Genomic DNA, 24458 nt, shown 5'->3' on the forward strand with positions numbered 1-24458 from the left:
TTATTGCAGGTTGTTTAGGATACATAAGTTATATAAGTTAATTGTTAGTTGATGAAAATCATGGTGATATCAATTACTAGTCTATTTTTGTCACAAAAATATACATCCTAGAATATACATATAGAATAGATATGATTCTATAGAAAGATAAGGTAAAATAGTTAGATAAGGTCTTTTTAAAAACCTCAGAAACATACAGAATTTGGCATTTACAGATGTTTTTTATTATTTCAAAGATACATTTACAGTTAGACTGTTTAGCTCCTAGCAACACCCAGCTTACCTCAAAGAAGATGATGAACATCAAAGAACCTCCTTATGGAGAAGGCTTCAAATGTGCCAAACAAGCCACTGGGCAAAATGTCCTCATTTCTACCACAGACAGAATTCTGCCTAAAAATGGGCAAGCTTGCATGCAGACAAAGTCAATGGCCAAACACTGCCAAGACATGGTAAGTAAGTCCTCAATAGTTGGTGCTTCACAAATATATGTCTGTTACATGTATTGGGCCAGAAGGCCGAAGATGATGCTCCAATGTTATAGAGAATTTGGGGCAACTATTCAGGTGGCAAACTGTCTCTGTCATCTTCTCTTTTGGGAAGCTGTTAACCTGCACCCCCTGTATACTCAGATAATTAATTTTATTTCTTCTCAAGCGTTTGATGGGGTTGAAGACCAGATAGTTTAGTTTTACAATTAAATTTAGTTGTTTAGGTGTTAAGAAGTTTTTAGGTCTAGATAGATGTTTTAAGTTGATAGAGATAGGATATGATAGATATTGGTTTACATTCAGAATTTTAGACTCACCAAGATAGGAAAGATGTTTTCTCGAGGCTGTCATATACAAATAGCCAAAACACTATGACTGTAACATATATATATAAATCCTGAATGTTTCATCATTCTTCTTGCTGTGGGTAGTTTATTATATATAAATATAAATGTATATGTAAAACTATTTAATAAAATTGCTAAAAATAATTAAATATTAGCAATTTCATGTGCTTGACCTAATACAAAACACTATAACAGCTAATTCCCATAATAACACTAAAGATATGGCTCCATCACTGCAGCCATTTCAATAGGAAAGACATAGTAACCATTCAGGTTAAAAGCCATCATCTCAGAAAGCAGGATGTCACAATTTACAAAGTGCTCACTGGCCATGCTCATTGGGCCAGCTTTGTGCAGTTAGGTAGACATGTTACTCTGATTTTCCCTAGCATGTCAAAGAAATGTCAGGAAAGCCCATCCTAGGGCAACAATCATGGAAACCCTGAGCTCTGGGAACAGGGCTCCTATAAGAATACCACCTTGACGCAGAAGCCCATTGTCCTGAGAGGGACAAGAGAGGGAAGATGGTAGTTGTTACAAGGCCGTTGTCATTTGGTTCTCAATAAGACATGAAAAAGTGATGGAAGATGCAATCTGCCTGTAGAATCATCCCCATTGCACAGTGATGAGCAGAGTTGGTACCACAAGAGTGAGAGGATCTTGAATATAGCTCATATCAGAAAAGTGCAGGCTGCACAGAAGTGATGACTCATAGCCCACAACTGTTCTAAGACAATTCCTTACAACATTATGAAATAGAAACATGTATGTTTAGTCTTTCTTGACACTGAGCTCAATAGTTAAACAAAGCATTTTAAAGAAGATGCCCCACAGAGCCTCATCTTTTGCACATCATTTCTAATTACATTATTGCTTAATTGCAGAGCAATAGAGTGTGTAATTCTAAAACTGTAATGCTTGCAGGCGGTAGGGAGATTCTGGAAATGGTTTAACTTTCCATGCAAAGCTAACAGTTGGAAAAACTGGCCTGAAGTAAAAAACAAGGATACAGCCTCCCTGTCTTAAGGTAGTTCGTTCTTTTCTACTTTAGATGGGCAACAAAGAACAAAGGCCTTTTGGATTGCATCCCATGTTTCAGCAGTTGAAAAGTGTTATGGAGAGGTTCAGGTTAAATGTGTCAGCAACTGTATAACTGACACTGAGCTTCATGAACACCATGGTGCAAAGATGAACATGTCTTAAATCCCAGATGCAGAACAGCCAGTGTCTAGTGAGCATATCCAAAAAGCCACATGTTTAACATGAAGAAAGATAATTGATACTATATGTATCCAAAGCACTGAGTTGGACAAAGAAGAGTAGGTACCACCTGATCATAAAGGAGACTACACTGGCAGGATCGTCCATGGTTGGAAGAACTGGGTGATCCAAACTGGCTTAAGCCAAAAGAGAACTTACAAAGTTGGATGCTACGAAAGCTAGTTTACAGCAATGGAGCGGGGTACTCCTGGCTCTTCCTCTATCTCTTGGGCATGAAACACCACTAGTAGGTTGGTGCCAAGTTCACCACCTCATCAAAAGTTCCTGAGTTGAATCATCATGTTTCTGGTTGACCCATGCTGGACCTGTGCTCATGCTGAGCCAATCAGAAGACCAAGAGAGAGGAGATGTGCTCATTAGGTGATGCAGAGGCTAAGAGGAGCAGGAGGGATGCATAGAGGAAAATCAGAGGGGAAGATCCTTAACAAACAGTTCTCATCAGCTTTTCCTCAACCTTTGAGCTTGCTGTTCCTCCCAGTTTGTTTCAGATGGACCCGTAATTCCATCTCAAGAATCCAACTGGAGCTAATTTCTTCATTAAATAAACTTCATTTAGGGACTCACTGCCTAAGGCACTGGAAGAATGCACTGTTGCTTTAGCTGTGCCCAATCTAGGGCAGCTTAATAGAATGTTCTATACTTTTTAAAGATAGTTGAAGCACCACATCAATGAAGAACAAGTAACGTTTCCTCCCTGAAGTTGCAAAGTGAAGAAGTCACATGAATAGGCTTTGTGAGGCTTTATGCTGATTCCCTCACCACTTTCCAGAATAGCTTTTGTCATAGGATAATCTTCATTTGCAACCAGCAATACCCACAGAAGAATCTGATCTCCTGACAGCCTAAACCTGACCTGGAGAGGGCAAAGTAGCACCTACCAGAGCAGCTGGCTTGATAAGGAAAAAGGAAATAAACAGAGCAGTTTGGAGGATGATTCCCACAAATGTGCCTACCTCTACAATAACCAGCTTCCAAAATAGTCCCTATGGTCCCTACTCCTGTCATTATCACCTTCCAGGATGAGTAAAACTGGGATGTGTCACCAACAAAATATTTCAGGAATTATGTTGTCCTTGGAGGGTAGGTCCTAATGATACTCTGGTTTCTCCCTTCTACTTTCTTATACTGACTATGGAAGAAGCCAGCTGTTGGGGACATGAGCCTGGCACCCTGTGGAATTCCTGAACCTGGGAGACAGTTGTGGGGACCTGTGACTGTGTACCCACAGCTCCTGGGATGTCTCCTGCTGTTCAGGAAAGAACTAAACTGAAGGCTGGATATACAAGTTTCTGGCGTCCGGAGTGGTGTCAGGGAGAAGTTCTGAGGAACATGAAAGTGTGCAGGTGTTTTGGATGCAATCATGCTGTGGATTGCTGATCAAGCAGATGCTGAGCTCCCAGAACACTCAGATTCTGCTGGATTCCACCATCTTGGGATGAGGATCCTCTATGATTCTTTTTTTCAGCCTGTCTCCACTGGCAAACAGCAGAGCCATCTTTAGAGGTAGCGATCCTGTCCTCCTGCTCTGCCATCTCCCCCGAGATGTGGCCCTCAGATAAGAAGTACGTGGTCCGGTAGGGGGATTGGAGAGTACTTGGATCTGTGTTCGAAAAAACCAACAGTGCAAGGGGCTGCAAGCCTTGAGGTATTTCTGAGCCTGGGAGACAGCCACAGGGTGCCTGGATCTGTGTGTCCCCTGTTCCCAGGATGTGCCCTCCTGTCCAGGAAACTCCAAGTTTGGTGTTTTGGAGTCAAGGCCATTTTACTCACTGGACTTGGAATCTCTGATCTTCCTCCACTACTCGGATAGAATAGATACTCACTGCTGCCATCTTGTGGACCACCGCCACTTCTTCAAGCTGTCCTTTTTTAAATGCTTGCCTGGCAGGAGTGCTCAATTGGTTCTGGATACCTAAACCAGGCTTCGGAGTGCAGCTGAGCAATGCCATTAACTGAAGAAAGTTTGAAAAGTCATGTAAGTTCTAGGAAATTGTGACCTAGACCACCTGCCTGCTAGCAAAGTTCCAATGATGAGAGAGAGAGAGGCACTGTATCAGAGCTCAAGGGGAAGGCAAGGATGGAGCTCACATCATGCTCCCATGCACCATATCAACACAAAGGAACACAAAAACATCTCAGAAAACATGACATGGCATGGTCAGCAGAAACAGCAAAGCAGTCAGCACCTGTTTGTGAACAGAGCTCAGGCAGAGCTCGGAGGCATGGGTGACCCACTGCTGTAAGGGCCTGAGTGCTATGGGGCTATGAGAAAAGGGGAGCATCTCACTTACCAGATACTGACTTCTTCCCTGATCATTTTTAAGTGGTAGAAATGGAGACGTCCTTGGACTGTCAACTTCAGGCTAGACACTCTGTTTGATGCAGATTCCAGAACTGTGCAACACCTGCACCCAGGTTTCCCAAATGAAGACAGCACCTGTTCATGGGGACAGGTCCTTATCAGCCCCCATCCATAGCCCTTCAGATTTCCTGGCCTTGCCTCCAGCTCCAAGCCTAGAAAAAAAACAGAATAAAAACTTGGATGACATGAAAGCTGAGCTTTCAACACCTCTGGATGCCTATGAGAACACAAAAGAAAACTAAGATACACCACTCCTTCCTTTCGCACACCCTGACATGCAGCAGCCTCTGCACTGTGCTGATGTGGGGAGCCTCCAACAGAAGCCTGCTTTGACAATGCCAGCTTGATAGCTCTCAACATGTGTCTGAGAGGGTCAGGGGTGCTGGAGAATGAGATGGGATCCAGCACTGACTTTAAAGACATCACTACTATTCCCCTTCCCCAAATCTTCAACTCCCTCACAGACAAAGACCAATTCTAAGATCCCACAGCAACCAAGTCCAAAGACTACACAGTTATCCATAGGGATCAGGCCCAGGAAAACTGCAGAGTCAACAGTAGACCACCCGACCTGCTAGGGAAGGAAAACCATAAAGACTTTAGCTGCGTGGCTGTGGGCAGTAATGGGGACAGTGAAAGGGTTATTGACAACATGGTCAAGCAGTTACAGGGCAAAGCTCCTGAAGTGGCACCTAGGCCCAGCTGAGCTAAAGGACATGGGCAAAACAAAGCCACGTGGTCCAGAGAAAAAAACTACAAGAAAACAGAGAAGCTACAGCAGTCAAGGAACAGAGTCAAGTCAGAAGAGCATCACACCATTCTCAAGACCAAGAGGAAGAGGAATCCTCCTGAGCTCAGCCACAACAGCTTTAAGAAGCTTTAAACCCACCTCGGCATGCACAGGCCAGAGTCTATGCTGATCTCGTATGCACTGCGTAAGAAGAGTGAGATGAAAACTAGCACATGCTACTCCCAGGCTCTGCAAAATTTCAGCAGTAACAAAGATCCAAGAGCAGGCCCAGCCAGAGTAGCACTGCCAGATATGCCACATGAGGGCCAAGGCCCTGACAAAACCCTAGCAGGGCACAGAGAACAGAGAACAGAAAGCAATGCTCACAAGGAGTGTCCAACCTCATCCCAGTATGAGCTGCCCATACATGTGAAGGTCAAGTTAGTACCTCTGCCTTTCCCACCCCTGGACAAGTGTCTAGACAGACCTGTTTCTAGAAAGCCTCTCTCCCTCGCTTCATTCAGGCCACTGAAGCTTACCCTGCAAGGCCTCATTCCCATTCATTTCAGCCTATCCCACTCAGGCCATCCCTGAAGCCTCTGTCAGCACATCTTTGATGGCCTTTGCCAAGCCAGCTCTGCCAATTTCCACCAGTGCCTCACGACCTAATGTACCCAACTCCATCCAGTCTATCACTGTGCCTCAGTCAGCTGCATCAAGGCCTGCAGCCTACAGAGCATCCTCTCACACTTCACTCCAGAGGGAGCTTGTTTCTGCTTCCAGGAACAAGGTATCATCCTCTCCCAAACCTCAAACCAATTATGTGCTGCAAGCCTTCAGCCACCAACTACTTCTGTGAAGGAAAATTGAAATTCCCGAGCCAGTTATCTCACAGCCCATCACAGAAGAGCAGAGGCCAGTGAGTGAGGCCATGAAGAGGAGAGCTCAGCAGGAGCAGGAGAACGCTGTCAAGAACCACTCTCTTAGAAAGATGCAGCTTTTTCCTTCACAGCGAGAGGATATTATTGCCATGTAATGTAAGAGCTGGCCAGATGTTGTAACAAAGTGCTCTTCGACATCAACAAGGGGAGCTATGGACACTGCTACAGATTATTCAAGGAGATTATTGAGATATATATATATATATATATATATATATATATATATATATATATATATACATACACATATATATATGAAAAATCATATGGTACATATGTGTATTAAAATGCATGTATGTTTTGGGGGAAATTTTATGATTGTTAAAATTTGAAGACTTGAAATGTAAGTTACTTATTTATATTTATAAATAGCATAAATGCTTAATATATTTCTCTCAACATAATAATTTATAAGTTTTCAAAATTAAATATCATATCATATTTCATATGAAATAAAACTGAAAAATATTTTAAATTACAGCAAGTAATAAAATTCTATAGGTGTATTAAAATTCTTCTTAAATTTTATTTTCCTTGTCCTATATCGTATATTATTCATAGCCCCTCTCTTACCACCATCTTGCCCATTCTCACTCTTATCACAGCCCTTAGCTGTGATTGCTATGTAGCTTTGTCTTTATTTTCATGAAATATATACACACAGGCTTTCATGTCTAAACATTTTAGGATTAACATAGGAAATAAAATTGTCCTTTCCATTTCTGCAAAGCACTGGGCTGGAAGTCTGATGGGGACTGCATTGCATCTGCAGGCTGCTTTTGGATTTGATGGTCATTTTCACTATAGTAATCCTACCAGTTCATGAGCATGGAAAATTTTCCCGTCTTCTTATGTCTTATTCAGCTCCTTTCTTCAGTGTCTTAAAGTTTTGACTATATCAGTTTTTCATTAGCTTCGTTAGAGGAATCCTGAGATATATCTTTCGAGCCTGTTGTGAACGGTACTGTTTCCCTGGTTCCTTTGTCGGTTCTTTTACCATTTGTACACGGGAAGGCTAGTGATTTTTGTGAGTTAATTTTGTGTACTATTGCTTTATTGAAAGTGTTTGTCAACAGTAAGTTTCCTTCCAGATGTTTTAGTGCCCTTTATGTATACAATAATATCACCTGCACATGTCTTTTCTTCCTGCGTATCGCCTTTTCTTTAGTTGTCTTATTGATTTAGCCAAGACTACAGGAACTATATTGATTGAATAGGTATGGAGAGTGGACAGCCTTCTCTTGTTCTTGATTTTAGTGGAATTGCTCTGAGTTTCTCTCCATCTAAGTTGATATTGGCTATAGGCTTGCTGTAAATTTCCTTTGTTATGTTGTGGTGCATCCTTTGCATCCATAATTGTTTCAGGACTTTTATTATAAAGGGGTGTTGGATGTTGTCAAAGACCTTTTATGCATCTAATCAGATGATCATGTGGTTTTTATCTTTCAGTTTGCTTACATGGTAGATTACATTTACCAATTTCTGTATATTAAACTATCCATGCATCTTTGAGATGATGCCTACTTGATCATGATGGATGATCTAGTTAAAATATTTTTTCATTTAGTCTTCAAAATTGTATGGAGTAGTTTTGCATCAATGTTCATAAAGGAAATTGGTCTGTAATTCTTTCTTTGTTGAGTCTTTATATAGTTTGGGTATCAGGGTAACTGTGGACTCATAAAATGAATTTGGCAATACTCAGTCTGTTTCTATTTTGTAAAACAATTTGAAGATTATTGGCATTTACTCTTGCTTGGAAGTGGTAGAATCTTGTCCTAAAACTATCTGACTCTGCACTATTTTTGTTTTGGAGATCTTTTAATTATTATGTCTATTTCACTAGGGGTTATAGGTCTGTTTAACTTGCTTGGCTAATCTTAATTTTGGCAGGCAATATATATCAAGGAGTTTATCAATTTCCTTTAGGTTTTCCAATTTTATTGCATACAGAATTTTAAAGTATGTTCTTATGACCCTTCAGATTTCTTCAGTGTCAATTCTTTGTCTCCAACTTTACTCACTTAGATCTATCTCCATCTTTTATTTAATTTGGCTATGGGTTTGTCAACCTTACTGATTTTCTGAAAGAACCAACTCTTCATTTCATTGATTCTTTCCAATGTAAAAGAGGCTTGTAATGTGCATGTGAAAATGAAAGGAAACCTTGTGAGGTCAGTTGATTTTCTTTTTCCGTCATGTGACTTTTCTCTGGAGACTGAACACATAGCAACAAGTGCTGTCAAAACATCACGCTTGCTTAAGGATATCCTACCCCTTCAAAAACTGTGTGTGTGTGTGTGTGTGTGTGTGTGTGTGTGTGTGTGTGTGTGTGTGTGTATGTTTGATACTCATATAGGTCCCTGTGTGAGTTCTGGAGTATACTTGCCTGTCCCCTTACAGAAACTCTAAGATGATTTTCCATGTTCTTTTTGAGGCAAGGTCTCTCCCTAAACATGAAGCTGAGTTTCTAGGTTAGCAGCCAGCAAGCTTATGTCATCCTTGGGCCTCCATCTTCCAGTGTGCTAGACACTGGGTTTATTACCAGGATTCTGGGAACTAAACTCTAGTCACATAATCCCACAACCTTCATCTTACCTCCTTCATTTTTATATGTGTTATGACTGTCTACTTGTGGGATGGTACTGACACAGCAGCTAAGGCTAGAAAGGAGGGAATTTAATGTCCTGCTTTGCCATTCTTGATCTTGTTTCCTCCAGACAGGGTCTGCAACTAAACCTAGAGATGCAATACTAGGCCACAGTGATCCTGTCTCCATCCCACTCCATGGTACTAGAGTTACAGGTCCCTGGGTCAGATTTGGATTTTTATATGGTGCTGGGGATTCACACTAAGATACTAATGCTTGCATAGCAAGCTCTCTTGCCACTGAACCTTTTCCCTCCCTCTCCCTATATAAATTAATTTTGTGAGTTCATGTGTGTATGTACGTGATCACCTGCCAGGAGCAGTTGATTCTTCTACCACACAGGCCATCATTAGAACTCAAGCTGACAAGACTGACAGCAAGTACCTTTAACCCTTGAGCCATCTTTGGGTAGTCTCCTTTTTACTTTTCTGGAACACTGTCCCTTCTTGCCCCAGTCTGGACTAGAATCCTGGTCACCACACAAAATCCCCTCTCACTCCCAGTCCCACTCCCATCAGCCATGGTGACATACCTATTGACTCATCCCAGATCGAGCCAGTGTGGTGGTGAGATGTGATGGAGGAGGGGATGGTAGGAGGGAGTGGGAGGGTGGAGCCATGGGAGAGGGTGGTGGTGGGAAGTTGGGGTGCTTGGCAGGTTAGGGGTGATGGTAAGGGTAGGGAGATGAGGGCAAATTGGGAGCAAGTGGGAGAAGGGCAAGCGGCCCAAGGAGGTAGAGGCCACAGTGGCTTTGCCCAGGGCCTGGCATGTGGAGCAAAGGTAGAGATGGGAAATCATTAGAGGGCCAGGAATACAAGACCAGCTCTGGGACTTGATGCTGGTCAGAGGCTATGAAAAGGAGGCCACTTGGCAGGAAAGACCATCCTCATACACGCTGAGATTGCTAGAGATGAGAGTAGGGGAGGGAGGCAGGAAGTGGGACTGAGAGACTGACAAAGAAGATAAGCTTGCTGGCTGGTGCCCTCTTTAAATCTTACAGCCTTGTCCACAGCCTAATCAAGACAAGTCTCACTCCTGGATGCCAAAGGGCTCCCACCTCGCTCAGACCAGACTGGGACTTGTTTCTTGGATTCTTACATGTCACTCAAAGCCTGGCTTATAACACCCATTTCTCCAGGATATTTCCACACCCATTCAAGGTGAGACCAGCTTCCATAGAAGTGGATGTCCTCCTTGGCCCTTTATCCCTACTCTTTGTGGTTCAATCTCACACTCTTATGTTGGAAGTATGTTTAGGGTTGGAGGAGTTCACAGAAAGAACAACTAAGTCCTTTGCTATAGATGCAAGGCAGGGGTGAGCCAGGCCTGTGTCACCTCCTACCCCCTTAGCAGCTTCTCTTTGGCACCCTCTGGTCCCTCCTCCATCTTCAGTTCAGGTCTTCCTGGGCCCACGCACGCCCCTCCTCTTCAGCTTCTGCAGGGAAAGCAGATGACAGGGTGTGCCCTCCAATCTTACCCCAGTCTTGAAACATAGTTCTATGGTACCTGGATGAGAAGCCTTTCCTCCACCTGTCTACTGAGTAGGACCCAAGATGAGCAAGGCCTGCTCCTGCTGGACAGCAGGCACTAAACTATACGGAGTTCCTTGAGGTGTGAGTTCTCACATTGTTAGATTGCAGAGGCACAGAGGCCAGGAACCTAATTGGGCCACACAGGTGGGATGATCCTGGGGCCTGCAGGTGGTTTCCAGTAGCTGTATGATAGCCCTGTTGATGCAGTTCTCATGAGCCTTGCTGTACTCTGTATATTTGCTGTTGAGGATGGTCAGCGCACTGTTGCAACCTCTCAGTGCGCTCAGCTCTTAAACCTTCTTCATCTGCCTGAACTTGAGCTTGGTGAATGTTACCTATGCCACAGCAGCTGAGATGGGGGAGGGGAGATTTGAGACTGGGAGTTAAAGGAAGGTGTTCCTAAGGGTCAGTAAGCAACTTCTCTCTAACTTCCCTGCTTCTGTTTCTGTCTCCACGTGCGAAACTCCTCTACATGTTTGCAATTTCTCCCAAATGTCCACTTGCCTTCTGAGAAGAGGACTGGGGCCCAGAAGCAGAAACCATGCTTTCTGTCTCAGACTCCGCAAAGTAGCTTCAAGACTCAGAGTTTTCTGTAGAGCCATTTGGCCTTGGCCAGGCTGTGCCCCTTCCTGGAATGCCATTTCCCCCAATGTTGATGCCACCTGAGAACTCACCTTCTTCTTACTTTGGTCTAGAATGCATGAGATCTAGATGATTTCCCCTCCCCACTATGCCTGACTGTGCAGAGCCAGGGAGTGAATGGACGAAGGCCAACATTACCCAGCCTCTGTCCTGCCCACTTCAAGCCCCTGCACAGCAAACAAGAGCACGGTGACAGGGAGAAGAGAGGAAGGCTACTTAATACAGGCAGTCCCTGCTGAGCACCAGCCAGGTGTACCACATGCTCAATAAATGCAATGCAATGTGGCGGTCCATGCACCTCTGCATTCCTGCACCTAGGAGGCTGAGGCAGGAAGATTCTTCATCTGCACAGGGGAGATAAGAGGACATCCCAGAGTACACCAGAAATTTACTCAAATGGAAAGGACCATTAATCCCAACCCACTGCTCTTGGAAGTGGACAGAGATATGGAGCCTGAGTGGAGGCAGGGACAACCTTCAGGTTCTCTCCATGTACCACAGGGTCCTCCGGATGGAACTGAGGACCTCAGGATGATTCTTTTGGAGGCTTAGCAGTAGGAACAGCAAAATCAACTCTAGAACTCACGGAATGTGGCCACAATGAATGGGTCTTGGTGAGGCAGAATCTGGAGAACTATGAGTCCTGAGAAGTTCAAGCTGTTATGGAGGACAGCTCTGCCTGTTACCCTTGTGGTCCTCATAATCCTCCTGATACAGGAATTGTCTGGGTACTGTAAGGGGAGATGCTTCCAGCCACACACTGGGCAGTATCATTGACACCACAATAGCAATGCTTGATCTCTTTCAGGTATTGCTGCTGGAGCAGACTAATGATACAACCACCACCCTTGAAAAGAGCCTATAGATGTAGATATCAATGACCACCAAGCCTAGAAACAACTGGCAAAAACAGATAGTTTAGCAAGGTTCAGTAAAGATGTTTTCTCTAGTGGCTCTGACCTAGAATATTTTAGGTAAAAAATAGATTATTTAACAGTATTAGGTATTTGTTACTGGTTCTGATGCAGAAAAGTTTAGAGAACAATTTGAAGTTATGAAAGTGTACACCCTTAATAGTAAAGCTAGGGAGTTTTTGAGGTTGTTGAAGCAAGAACAATGGCCCATATTACCACTAGCTTCCATGACACTTTCACTGAAGCTGGATTTCAAGGTGACTAGTTTCTTGTACTTAGTTTTCCCCCAGCTTGCTGATATGCTTTAATAAAAATATTAATGAGTAGATGAGCACCTTTATGATTTAAAGTAGAAATGGCTGGCTTTTTAATGTAGAAATTTAGATTTGTGATTCTTTTAAGATTTTTTATGAGTATTTTTTAGGAGAATTGATTCTTTTTAAAAATCATATGTTGCAGCTTGCCAGTAAAGAAAGCTGGATGAGAAGTCACCTTGCTTGTTTTTATTCTATTAGCATAGAACAAGTTGGTTAGTTACAAATGTATGTGGGTTCTTGGAAATAACTTTTATTTTCATGTAGGTTTTTCACCCATAGTACATAAAACATTTGATCTTGTGAAGGCATTTTCTTACATACACTCATTGTCATTATTCATGTAAAGAAAAACAGGATGTAACCACATTGTGAGCCCCTGCCAGGAAGCTATCATCCTTCTCCTGCTGCCAGCAATTTAATTCTGTCCCCCTCAGTTCTCCACTGTCAGTGGGAGCCACTGATGACAACAGTCAGTCTGGCTTAGAAAGTTGCCCTCAAAGTCTGAAGGGTCACAGCCAGCCACTGGATCTATGCCCCACCTCAGCTTCCCCTGTGCTGTGAAGCTGGTCTTTGATACATGTCATTCCATTCACTTTTTAAAATATTTTTGTTGTTGTTGTTGTTGTTGTTGTTGTTGTTGAGACATTATCTATGTAGCACTGGCTTTCCTGGAACTTGCTGTCAAGCTGCCCCCAAATGTCAAGCTCTGTCTCCAGATAACTGTGGCCCCACCACACCCCACTCTGATCTTTCTTTAAGTTAGTGAATTTTGAATAAAATTCAGTATATTTAAAGAGCACAGGGAAATGACATTTAGCATGCTTTTGTTATACTGCGTAATCATTATTGTGGTCTAATTTCAGAACATCCCATAGTCCTAAAGGCAGCAGTTGTTTCTGCTCCTTTGCCAGTTTTGCTTCCTGAATCTGTAGAGCTTCCTGCTCCGGACACTTCCACACATGAGGTCACATTGTGTGGTCCTGGGGGCTCCCCACATTTTTATTATTGGACCTGGTGGGGAGGGCATTGTGAGACAGAGTTTTGCTCAACAGTCCAGTCTGGCCCAGAACTCAAAATTCCCATCTCAGCCTCCAGGGTACCAGCAGAACAGGTGAGGAGATGCCCCTGGCCTCCCTGGTGGAGACTTTGGGAAACCTTGGTAATTTTCAGTTTTGTTTTTGTTTTTGTTTTTGTTTTAAAGTATGTAATGTTACCCGGGTGTAGTGGCACAGGCCTGTAATCCCAGCACTTGGGAGGCAGAGACAGGTAGATCTCTGTGACTTCGAGGCCAGCTTAGTCTGGAAAGCGAATCCATGACAACCATGGCTACACAGAGAAACCCTATCTTAAAAAAAAAAAAAGGATGGAAAGTCAAGTTACAGAGTGACCAAAAATTCTGCAAAAACCATCTCAGACAATGAATTTGTATTGCTGAAGAGGTAGCTCAGAGGTTAAGAGCACTGTCTGCTCTTCCAGAGTTTCCGAGTTCAATTACCAGCAACCATATGGTGGCTCACAGCCATCTATAATGAAATCGGTGCCCTCTTCTGGTGCACAGCCATACATGCAGACAAAAACACTATGTATGCAATAAATAAATCTTAAAAAAAAAAAAGATTTTAAAGTGTGTAATGTGCTTAAGGACGACATCTCATGTTGACATAAAGAAAAGCTGAGACCCCACACCCACACAGCTTCCCTACACTCTTCCTTTTAGATGTCCCCAAGAACACCCTGCACAAAATACAGGAGAGAATGCAAATCTCTACTCACTCTCTAGATCAGTGTGGGCAAGAAGGAGTGCTGAGGTATCCACTGGGGCCGGGAAGACCTACTTACATTTCTATGCAAATTACCAAGATGAATATGAACCCTCGAACGTTTTCTCCAGATGTCAGGGTGGTTGGAATATGTGGAGGAGATTAGCTTAGGGTACATGAAACCCTGTCTCAAAAATAAGTCAGTCATTAATTAAAGGGAAATTGACATGCCTCCATTTGATAATGGCTGCTATGTGAACTGTGTCCATTCAGGCCAGAATGATGTGACAGGGAGAGGTAGAAGGGAGTTCTGGAGGAAGCACAGCACATAGGTAGGAGGGTCTGCAGTAGTGCAGAGGACAGATGGAGGGCACCAGGGGCTAGTGTGTAAGTGAACCACATACCCTAGGTAAGCCTCCTTAAGACAGAGTTTCTTTCTAGTCTCTTGCATAGGCCATGATCTGTGGATGGATATTGTTTAAATTTGATATTTATTACAAAATATCTTGTTTTCTCTATCTATGGTGATTGTAAGTTTTGCTGGGAATAGTAGTCTGGGCTGGCTTTTGTGTGTGGTCTCTTAGAGTCGAAATACATCTGTTCTGGCCTTTCTGGCTTTTAGAGTCTCTATTGAGAAGTCAGCTGTAATTCTAATAAGTCTGCCTTTATGTTACTTGGCCTTTTTCCTTTGCAGCCTTTAGTAATTTTTTCTATCTTTTGTGTTTAGTGTTTTAATTATTATGCGGGGCTGGGACTTTCAGTTTTGTTCCAATCTATTTGGTGTTCTGTATGCTTCTTGTACTTTTACAAGCATGTTCTGTAGATTAGGAAACTTTTGAGTATTTTGTTAAAAATGCTTTTGGGCATTTGAGCTGGTATTCTTCTCCTTCTTCTATTCCTATTATTCGTAGGTTCAGCCTTTCCATAGTGTCCCACATTTCCTGGATGTTTCATGTTAGGAACTTTTTAGATTTTACATTGTCTTTGACCAAAGCATCTACTTCTCTTATTGGATCTTCAATGCCTGAGAGTCTACATCCATCTCTTTTATTCTGTTGGTGGTGCTTGTGTCTGTAGTTCCTTGTAGGCTTCACCTTTTCCAAACCTACTTTATTTGGGGTTGGTTAAATGCTTATACCTCTCTTGCAACCCACCCACCCTAGATAGGAGTGAAAGGAGATTTAGGGGAACAGGATTAGTAGACCTTGTTGGATTCAGTTCCTGAGACTTATTCTCCTGGCATAGTCTATAGAATTTCAGCATATTAGCAAAACTACCACAGTTGCTGCTGGAACCTGGAGCAACTGGAAATGGAGCCTCAGCTTGAGCCCAAAAACCTTGAAGTCTTCACTGGAACAGTTCTCTCTTAGAACATATTGAAGTGGAGTGATGAACAGCCAAACAATACTAAGACCCCCAAAGCCCCAGCCTCCTGTACACACACACACACACACACACACACACACACACACACACACACACACACACACACATCTTCTCAGAGTCTGTACTATGATGTTTTTCAGCAGACAAAATCAAGTTCCCCCCAGAAAGTGGTTTGACTTCCAAGTGGATAAACACTGCTGCTATCTCGCAAGTCTGTTCCCCATCCCATACTAGGGATCAAAACAAAAACATGTTTATCTCCACTAGAGGTCCTGTTTGGTTACCTAGGTTTTCTATTTCCAGTATTCTCTCAGTTTGTGTTCTCTATTACTTCTATTTGTATGTTCAGGTCTTGAACTGTTTTATTCATATCCTTCAACTGTTTGTTTTGCTTTGCTTTCTTTAAGAGGTTCATTATTTTCCTCCAGTTGTTTGTGCTTTCCCATATTCTTTAAGTGATTTGTTCATTTCCTCTTTAAAAACCTGTATTTTCTTCATAAAGTTGTTTTCAAGGTCATTTTCTTATGCTTCATCAGTGTTGGAATACTCAGCGCTTGCTGTATTAGGATAGCTGGACAACAGTAGTGACATATTCCCCTGGTTACTATTGATTTTTATACTGGCATTTGATCACCTGGGTTTGGGGTGGTTATAGATCTAAATGTCAATTTTTTCTAAGTTTGTCTTTGTTAGATGGGGGTTTTGTTCTATGGCTTCTGTTTCCTCTCTGGCCTTCAGGCTGGATTGGTGTGTGGTTGAGCAGAGGGTCTCACGTCAAGTTGGTGGCTGGACTTCCAATGGCTGAACGGCCTGTGGTTAAGGAAGAGTTTTCTAACCAAGTTGGGTGCTGGAGATCTGGCTGCTGGTGTGGCCTCTGGTCTAAGTGGGGGTTCTCTGCAAGTGTTGCAAGGATGGGACATAGTGACATGAAGGGAAGGGATTGTTGACGTTAGTTTGGGAAGCCTTTGAGTGACTGAGGGCAGGGCAACAGAAAGTAGCCTACCTGGGGTTCTGAGTGCCATAGTGGCCTTTGGTGGAGCAATGGGCTTCTACTGGAGGTGTGAGCTGGGACTCAGTGATAAGTAGAGGTGAGGCAGTTGGGTGTAAGCTAAACAGGTACTGTGGCAATGTTAGTGGTCCCTGGGATTCTTTGAGCCATGGGGGTATGGTGGACTAGGGTACTCTCTCCCTCTCTTTCATTCAGTAATGTGATGGGCAAGGTTCTACTATGGTCTCCTTTAGTATTCTAAATGTCATCTGTACACAATCAGGCATCTCATTCTTCAAACTTGGGGAAACACTTGTTAGTATTTCATGTTAAATATGTTCTGTCACTACAATGTAAAAGTATTCTTCTTTTCCCAGAGACACGATTCATAGATTTGTGTTTTAATTGTTTCATACCTCTAGAATGTTTCATCACCCTGTCTTACTAATTTCCATACTCGACTTGATTTCAAGCTCTGATAATAGTGTTCTAGCTATATGCATGCTATTGCTTTGGCTTTCCTCATACATTTTAACTTTACTACTGAATCTTTCCCCTCATGAATTTAAGGAATGTTTCCCCCAGTATTTCTAACTCTAGGGAGATGAGTTTCCACATTCAGTACTGTTTTCCATAAAATGTCAGTGGAAGACATTATTGGGGGCTGAAGAGATGACTCAGTGGTTAAGAGCACTGGCTGCTCTACCAGAGGTCCTGAGTTCAAGTCCCAGCACCCACATAGTGGCTCACAACCATCTGTATTATGATCCAATGCCCTCTTTTGGTGTACACTAAGACAGCATACTTATATACATAATAAAGAAATAGATACCTTTTTTTAAAAAAAGAAATAGATATCCTTAAAAAAAGAAGATATTATTGTGCAGGGACAAGATGGAAGTGCAGAGGAAGGACCATGTCTAGAGGGCAGAGCAGCAGAGGCTAGGAAATGAACTAAAGGTAATGAACCAAGAACACCAAGGTCTCCCCTGGACAACTCTCGGTTTGGGAGGCACAAACTTCAAACACCTCATGCTCCTCCAAATACAGGAGAGAGCATGGAATCCCTGGGGAGCAGAAGAACAACTGTGGGGGGCTGCTACGTGGTGAGTGGCTTGTGTTGTGCATAAAACAGTTGAGCAAATGGGCTTCTATTCAAAACACAGTCTTGGGGACTTCTCAGACTAAACAAGTGGGGAGGATAAAAAGAAGCCCCCATCCTCACTCCACCAAGGCTGATCTTTCCCCAGGGTTGGGAACCACAAGCTCCAAGCACCCTGCACCCTTTAGAGTACTGGAGAAGGGTAGGCCTGCAGATGAACAAAGGATAAATACAATGGAAGCAACACAGAATTCTGGCATCCAAGCCACTGTTCTTATTTGAGGCTGATTTCTCTGAGGAGAACAAGTAGCCAAAGGAACCCTACAAAATCACTGATCCTAGGTGGCAGAGCTGGGACGAATCTAGACCCAGGTGGACAGTGACTACCAATCCAGTATATGAAGCAGCTGTTTTCCAAAGGTACTCACTCCCATGACTGCCAGCTTAGAAATCCCACAACCTCTCAGCAGATGCCTAAAAGAAAGGGTAAGAAGACAAACAACAAAAACCAGAACAGCACAGCTTCACCAGAAAGCCCAGACATCAGCAGATACTCTAATACAGCTGACTCTCAGGAAATTGACATTAAAACTATGCATATATAGTTATTTGAGAATTATAAAGAGGAAATAAATGGATCCTTCCAAGAAATTCAGGATAATACAAAGGAACAAAAAGAGACTACTTACGAGAAACAAGAAACCACAATCAAACAGGTGAAGGAAATGAGTAAAGCAGTTCAACACATGAAAACAGAACCAGCCACCATTAAAAACTCAAATTGAGAAAACCCTTGACATGGAAAAATTAGAGAAGAAAGCAGGAATCGAACAGACAAGTATAACCAACGGAATCCAACATATGGAGGAGAGAATCTCAAGGTCCAAATATACAGTGGAAGGAATTGGTGCATCTCTCAAAGAAAATAGTAAAACAGAAAATTTTGTGACAAAAACATCCAAGAAATCAAGGACACCATAAGAAGGCATAACCTCAGGATTATAGGAGTAGATGAAAAAGTGGATGCAAAATTGCAAGGACCAGAAAATGTTTTCAAGAAAAGCAAAGAAGAAAAGTTCCCCATAGTAAGGAAAGAGATACCCTTGAACATATAAGAGGCCTACAGAAGACCAAATAGGCTAGACCAGAAAAGAAATTCCTGCTGCCACTTAATGATCAAAACACTAAATCTGCAGAAGAAAGAAAATATATTAAAAGCAGCAAGGGAAAAGGGCCATGTAACATATAAAGGCAGACCATCCGAATTACACCTGACTTCTCACAAGAGAACACGAAAGGCACAAGGGCATAGGCTGAGGTCATCCACATACTAGGAGACCACAGATGCCAACCCAGACTACTATATCCATCAAAATTTAGACTCACCATAGATGTAGAAAACAAGATATTTCATGACAAAACCTGTGAACGGAAGATGACTTGACCCAAGGTGAAAGTCAGTTTGTGAGCTTTGCCCCTAAAAGGAATGTGACTTGGTCCCTCAGGAAAGCAGTGTTGGTGGGCTTTTTTGGAGACACCATAGATACCCCAGTGAGATAAACATTGTGATGGACTGAAAGGAGCCATCCTGAGTTTGGAACTGAGAAAAAGACCAGAGACTCCAACCGGGCTATTGTATTGGAAATTGACCATTGATGGGAGGAGAGAACTGGAGAGGAGACTAGGAGTGGTGGACTGACAGAAGAAGGAGACAGAAAGATGAGAGAGAGAGAGAGAGAGAGAGAGGACAGAGAGAGAGAGAGGACAGAGAGAGAGAGAGAAAAGAAGAAGGAGGAGGAGGAAGAAGAGGAGGAGGAGGAGGAGGAGGAGGAGGAGGAGGAGGAGGAGGAGGAGGGCCATTAGGGAGAGGATCTGCATACAGGCCCGGAGACACCTAGGCACTCTTCCTGTGGAACTGAGACCTGGTAGGTTTATTCTTGTTCTTTTTTACCTCCTTTCCCTCTTGCTTAGAATAGTCAGGTGGTAAGGAAGATACTTGTATTTAATAAATTCACAATAAAACCTAATTGTTAAGGAGCAAAGCCAACAAAAATAAAATTTAAACAATATATATAAATACCAACCTACTCTTGCAGAAGACAGTAGAAGGAAAACTCCATCATAATGAGGTCAACCACACCCAAGAAAACACTATATAGATAATCTCACAACAACAAAACTAAAACAGGCACAGCCACACAAAAGCAACATCAACTCTACAATAAAATTATCCAACAACCATTGGTCACTAATATCTCTCAACACCAATGGCCTTAGCTCCCCAGTAAAAAGAGACAGGCTAACAATATAATACAAATGCAAAAATAAGATCCATCATTATGCTGCTTTCAAGAAATACATCTCAGCAACAAAGATAGACATTACCAGAGAGTAAAGAGCTGGAAAAAGATTTTCAAGCAAATTGATCCACGAAGCAAGCAGGAGTAGTCATTCTAATATCTGATAAAGTAGACTGCCAATTAAAATTGTTCAAGAAAGATGGAGAAGGACACTTCACTCTCATCAAAGGAAAAATTCACTAGGAGGACATTACTATTCTGAACATCTATGCCCCAAATACTAGGGCACCCACATTAGAAAAAGAAATACTTTTGAAGTTTAAATCACACATTGATCCCAACACAATAATAGTGGGTGACCTCAGAACCCCACTCTCACCAATGGACAGATCTTCAACACAGAAACTAAGTAGAGAAATAATCAAGATAACAGAGGTCATGAATCAAATGGACCTAACACACATCTACAGAACTTTTCACCCAAACAGAAAAGAATATACATTGTTCTCCACACCACACTGTACATTCTCCAAAATTGACCATATAATCGGTCACAAAACAAGCCTTGAGAGATACAAAATAACAATAGAGTGAACAAAATGCCTATAAACACATGAAAACTGAACAATGTTTACTCAATGACAACTGAGTCAGGAATGAAATAAAGAAAGAAATTAAAGACACCCTAGAAATAAATGAAAAGAAAGGCACAACATAACCATCCTTTGGGAGACAATGAAAGCAGGCTATGAGGAAAGTTCATAGCATAAGTGCCTTCATAAAGAAATAGGAGACATGGCATAAAAGCAACTTAATGGAACATCTGGAAGCTCTAGAAAAAAAGCAGGCATACCCAAAGGGATTAGATGGCGGAAAATATTAAAACTCAGGCAGAAATCAATAAATTAGAAACAAAGAAAACAATTCAAAGAATCAACAAAACCAAGAGTTGTTCTTTGAGAAAATCAACAAGCTATATAAACCCTTAGGAAAGCTAACTAAAAGGTAAAGGAGAGTACCCAAATTAACAAAGTCAGAAATGAAAAGGGAGATATAACAACAGATAATGAGGAAATACAAATAATCATTATGGCTTACTTCAAAAGCCTATATGACATAAAATTTGAAAATCTAAATGTTGTGGACAGGTTCCTTGATAAATTCCACTTGCCAAATTTGTATCAAGATCAGGCAAACAAATTAAACAGTCCTACATCCCCTAAGAAAATAGTAGCAGTCAGCAAAAGTCTTCCAACCAAAAAACCTCTAGTCCAGGTGGATTCAGCACAGAACAGTACCAGACCTTCAATGAAGAACTAATACCAACACTCCTCAAACTATCACACAAAATAGAAACAGAAGGATCATACCAAACTCATTCTACAAAGCCATAGTCACCTTAATACCTATGCCACATAAAGATGCAACAAAGAAAGAGAATTTCAGACCAATTTCCCTTGTGAACATAGATACAAAAAACCTCAATATAATTCTGACAAACTGAATCCAACATCACATTAAAAAGACTCATACATCATGACCAAATTTGCTTTATAACAGGAATGTAGGTGTACTTCAATATACAGAAAGCCACCAATGAAATCAACCATATAAACAAACTGAAGGGAAAAAAACCCAACATGATCATCTCTTTAGATGTGGAAAAAGCATTTGAAAAAGTCTAACACGTTTTCATGTTGAAAGTTTTAGAGAGAGCAGAGATTCAAGGCACATACCTAAACATAGTAAAGGCAATATACAACAAGCCTATGGCCAACATCAAACGAAATGGAGAGAAACTTAAGTCAATCCCACTGAAATCAGGGACACAACATGACTGTCCACTCTCTCCATTTATCTTTAGTATAGTACTTGAAGTAATAGAGCAATAAGATAGCTAAAGGACATCAAGAGGATACAAATAGGAAAGGAAGAAGTTAAAGTTTCACTGTACACAGACATTATGATAACATACACCAGTGACCCCCAAAAATATACCAACGAACTCCTACAGCTGATAAACAACTTCAACAAAGTGGCAGGATACAGCATTAACATGAAAAAGTCAGTAACCTTTCTGTATACTAATGACAAACAAACAAACAAAAAATCAGGCTGTGAAAAAAATTAGGGAAATCCCACCCCTCACAACAGCCATAAATCATATAAAGTATCTTGATGTCACTCTAACAAAGCAAGTGCAACACTCATATGAAAGAAACTTCAAGTTTCTGCAGAAGGAAATTGAAGAAGACATCAGAAAATGGAAAGACCTCCCATGCTCATGGATTGGGAGAATCAACATAGTAAAAACGACCATCCTACCAAAAACAATCTACAGATTCAATGCAATACTCACCAAAATACCAACACAATATTTTACAAAACTGGAAGGATTTGTTTTCAATTTCATATGGAAAAACAAAAAACCCAGGACAGCTAAAACAATCTCCTGTACAATAAAAGATCTTCCCCAGGAATCTCCATCCCTGATCTCAACTTGTACTATAGAGCAATAGTAATAAAAATGGCATGGTACTGGCATAGAAATAGGGTGGTTGACCAAGGGAATCAAATTGAAGACACAGAAATAGGTTCACACACCTATGTTCACTTGATTTATGACAAAGAAGCCAAAACCAAAGAATGGAAAAAAGACAGCATCTTTAACAAATAGTACTGGTCTAACTGGGGGTCTACACGTTTAAAAAGTACAAATAGATCCTTATTTATCACCCTGCACAAAACTAAAGTCCAAATGGATTAAAAACCTCAACATAAAACCAGACATGCTAAATCTGCTAGAAGAAAAAGTCGAAAGAGCCTAGAACTCATTGGCACAGGAGACAACTTCCTGAACTGAACACCAACAGCTCAGGCTGTAAGATCAACAATTAATAAATGGGACCTCTTGGAACTGAAAAGCTACCGTAAGGCCAAAGACACTGTCAACAGAACAAAGCGACAGCATACAGATTGGGAAAAGATCTTTACCAACCCTACATCTAACAAAGGGCTAATATATAAAATATATAAGGAACTCAAGAAATATAAACCAGCAAACCATATAATCCAATCAAAAAATGGGGAACAGAGCTAAACAGAGGATTCTCAACAAAGGAATATTGATTGGCTGAGAAACACTAAAATAAATGCTCAACATCTCTAGTGATCAGTGAAATGCAAATCAAAACGACTTTGAGATTCCATCTCACACCTTTCCAAATGCTGAAGATCAATAAGTCAAGTGACAACACATGCTGGCGAGGATATAGAGAATGGGGAACACCCCTCCACTGCTGGGGTGCAAACTTGTACAACCACTTTGAAAAGCAATCTGATGTTTTCTCAGAAAATTTGGAATATTTCTACCCCAAGATCCAGCTATATCACTCCAAGGCATATATGTAAAAGATGCTCCACCATACAACAAAGACATTGGCTCACCTATGTTCATAGCAGCTTTATTCATAATAGCCAGCATATGGAAACAACATAGATGTCCATCAACAGAAGAATGGATAAAGCAATTGTGGCACATCTACACAATGGAATACTACTCAGCTATTAAAAACAAGGAAATCTTGAGATTTGCAAGGAAATGGATGGAACTAGAAATGATCATCCAAAAGGAGAGAACCCAGACTCAAAAAGACATGCATGGTATACACTCACTCATAAGTGGATTTTAGCCCAGTGTAGAACACACATGTAAGCAAGTACATCACAGTAAGAGTGACATCTTTAACTTATATAGTAACCTCAGGGAAAACATAGATAATCCATTTAATCACATAAAAGACACCTACAGCTAACCTAGATTTGTATGACAGCACAGAAACCATCCATATTTGAAGGAAGAAAGAGAACTTTCCTTGATGATACAAACCATAGAAATCAATACCTACTAATAACAGTACTTAACCAGAAGATGACTTGACATAAAGATGATCTATACACAGAAGGGAGAGATGAATACCCCTATGAGACCACAAGAAAGAAAAAACTGCAAGAGTAAAGAAGCAAATAAATGTTAGGGGACTGACAAACACTACAAAACTGACAGGAATTAACACTCATTCATCAATATGAATCCTGGATGATAATAGTCTTAGCTGACTGTGAAAAGCCACAGAAATAATAATGATATGAAAAAACAGGATTTCTTGCTCTCTCTTCCCTCTTTCTCTCCCTCCTGCTTCTCCTCCACACAAATGTATGTGTGCGCACACACACACACGTGTGTGTGTGCTTAGCTTCTTCTTCGCACAGTTCTGATGACCTTATACTCCACTTGAATCTATTCTTCAGGACAATGTGTTTATGAAACTACTAAAACTAAAGCCTAAATGAACTTTCCTCATTCATGGTCTCAGGAAGTGCATCACAGCATAGAAATGGGAAGAATATAGCAGATGTCATAAATGAATGATGTTCAGCCCTGAAATAATCTGGTGGCCTGAAGAACAAAGGCATTCCAGGTGCCCTTTGATTACTGATATTGCTACAGCAGGGGTTTGTCCACCACTACTCAACATTGAACTATTTGCACGGAAAAGCATTTCTCCTGTGGTTGACATGCAAACTGCATGTGTGAGAAGTTATGTAGTGTGCAGAAAGTCCAAATTAAATTTGTAGAATCTTAAATGACAGAGAATAAGACCCCTTGCTCAATTGTCATTGTAAAGTAAGGACTAATAAGTACTGTCATCAAC

The 24458-nt window shown here is 41.5% G+C and overlaps 1 protein-coding gene across 3 annotated transcripts in view; it reads right to left on the reverse strand.

Moving 5' to 3' along the window:
* Positions 1–24458, reverse strand: part of LOC311592605 (uncharacterized protein) — a 141180-nt gene that overhangs the window by 45348 nt on the left and 71374 nt on the right. For all 3 annotated transcript variants that reach the window (XR_014777460.1, XR_014777461.1, XM_084773229.1), the window contains one exon: positions 4411–4633. The gene's annotated coding sequence lies outside the window, so the exon portion shown is untranslated. The remainder of the gene's footprint in view (positions 1–4410; positions 4634–24458) is intronic.

This window comes from Acomys minous, assembly GCF_964271855.1.
Source record: "Acomys minous genome assembly, chromosome: 2".
NCBI classification, from domain to species: Eukaryota; Metazoa; Chordata; class Mammalia; order Rodentia; family Muridae; genus Acomys; species Acomys minous.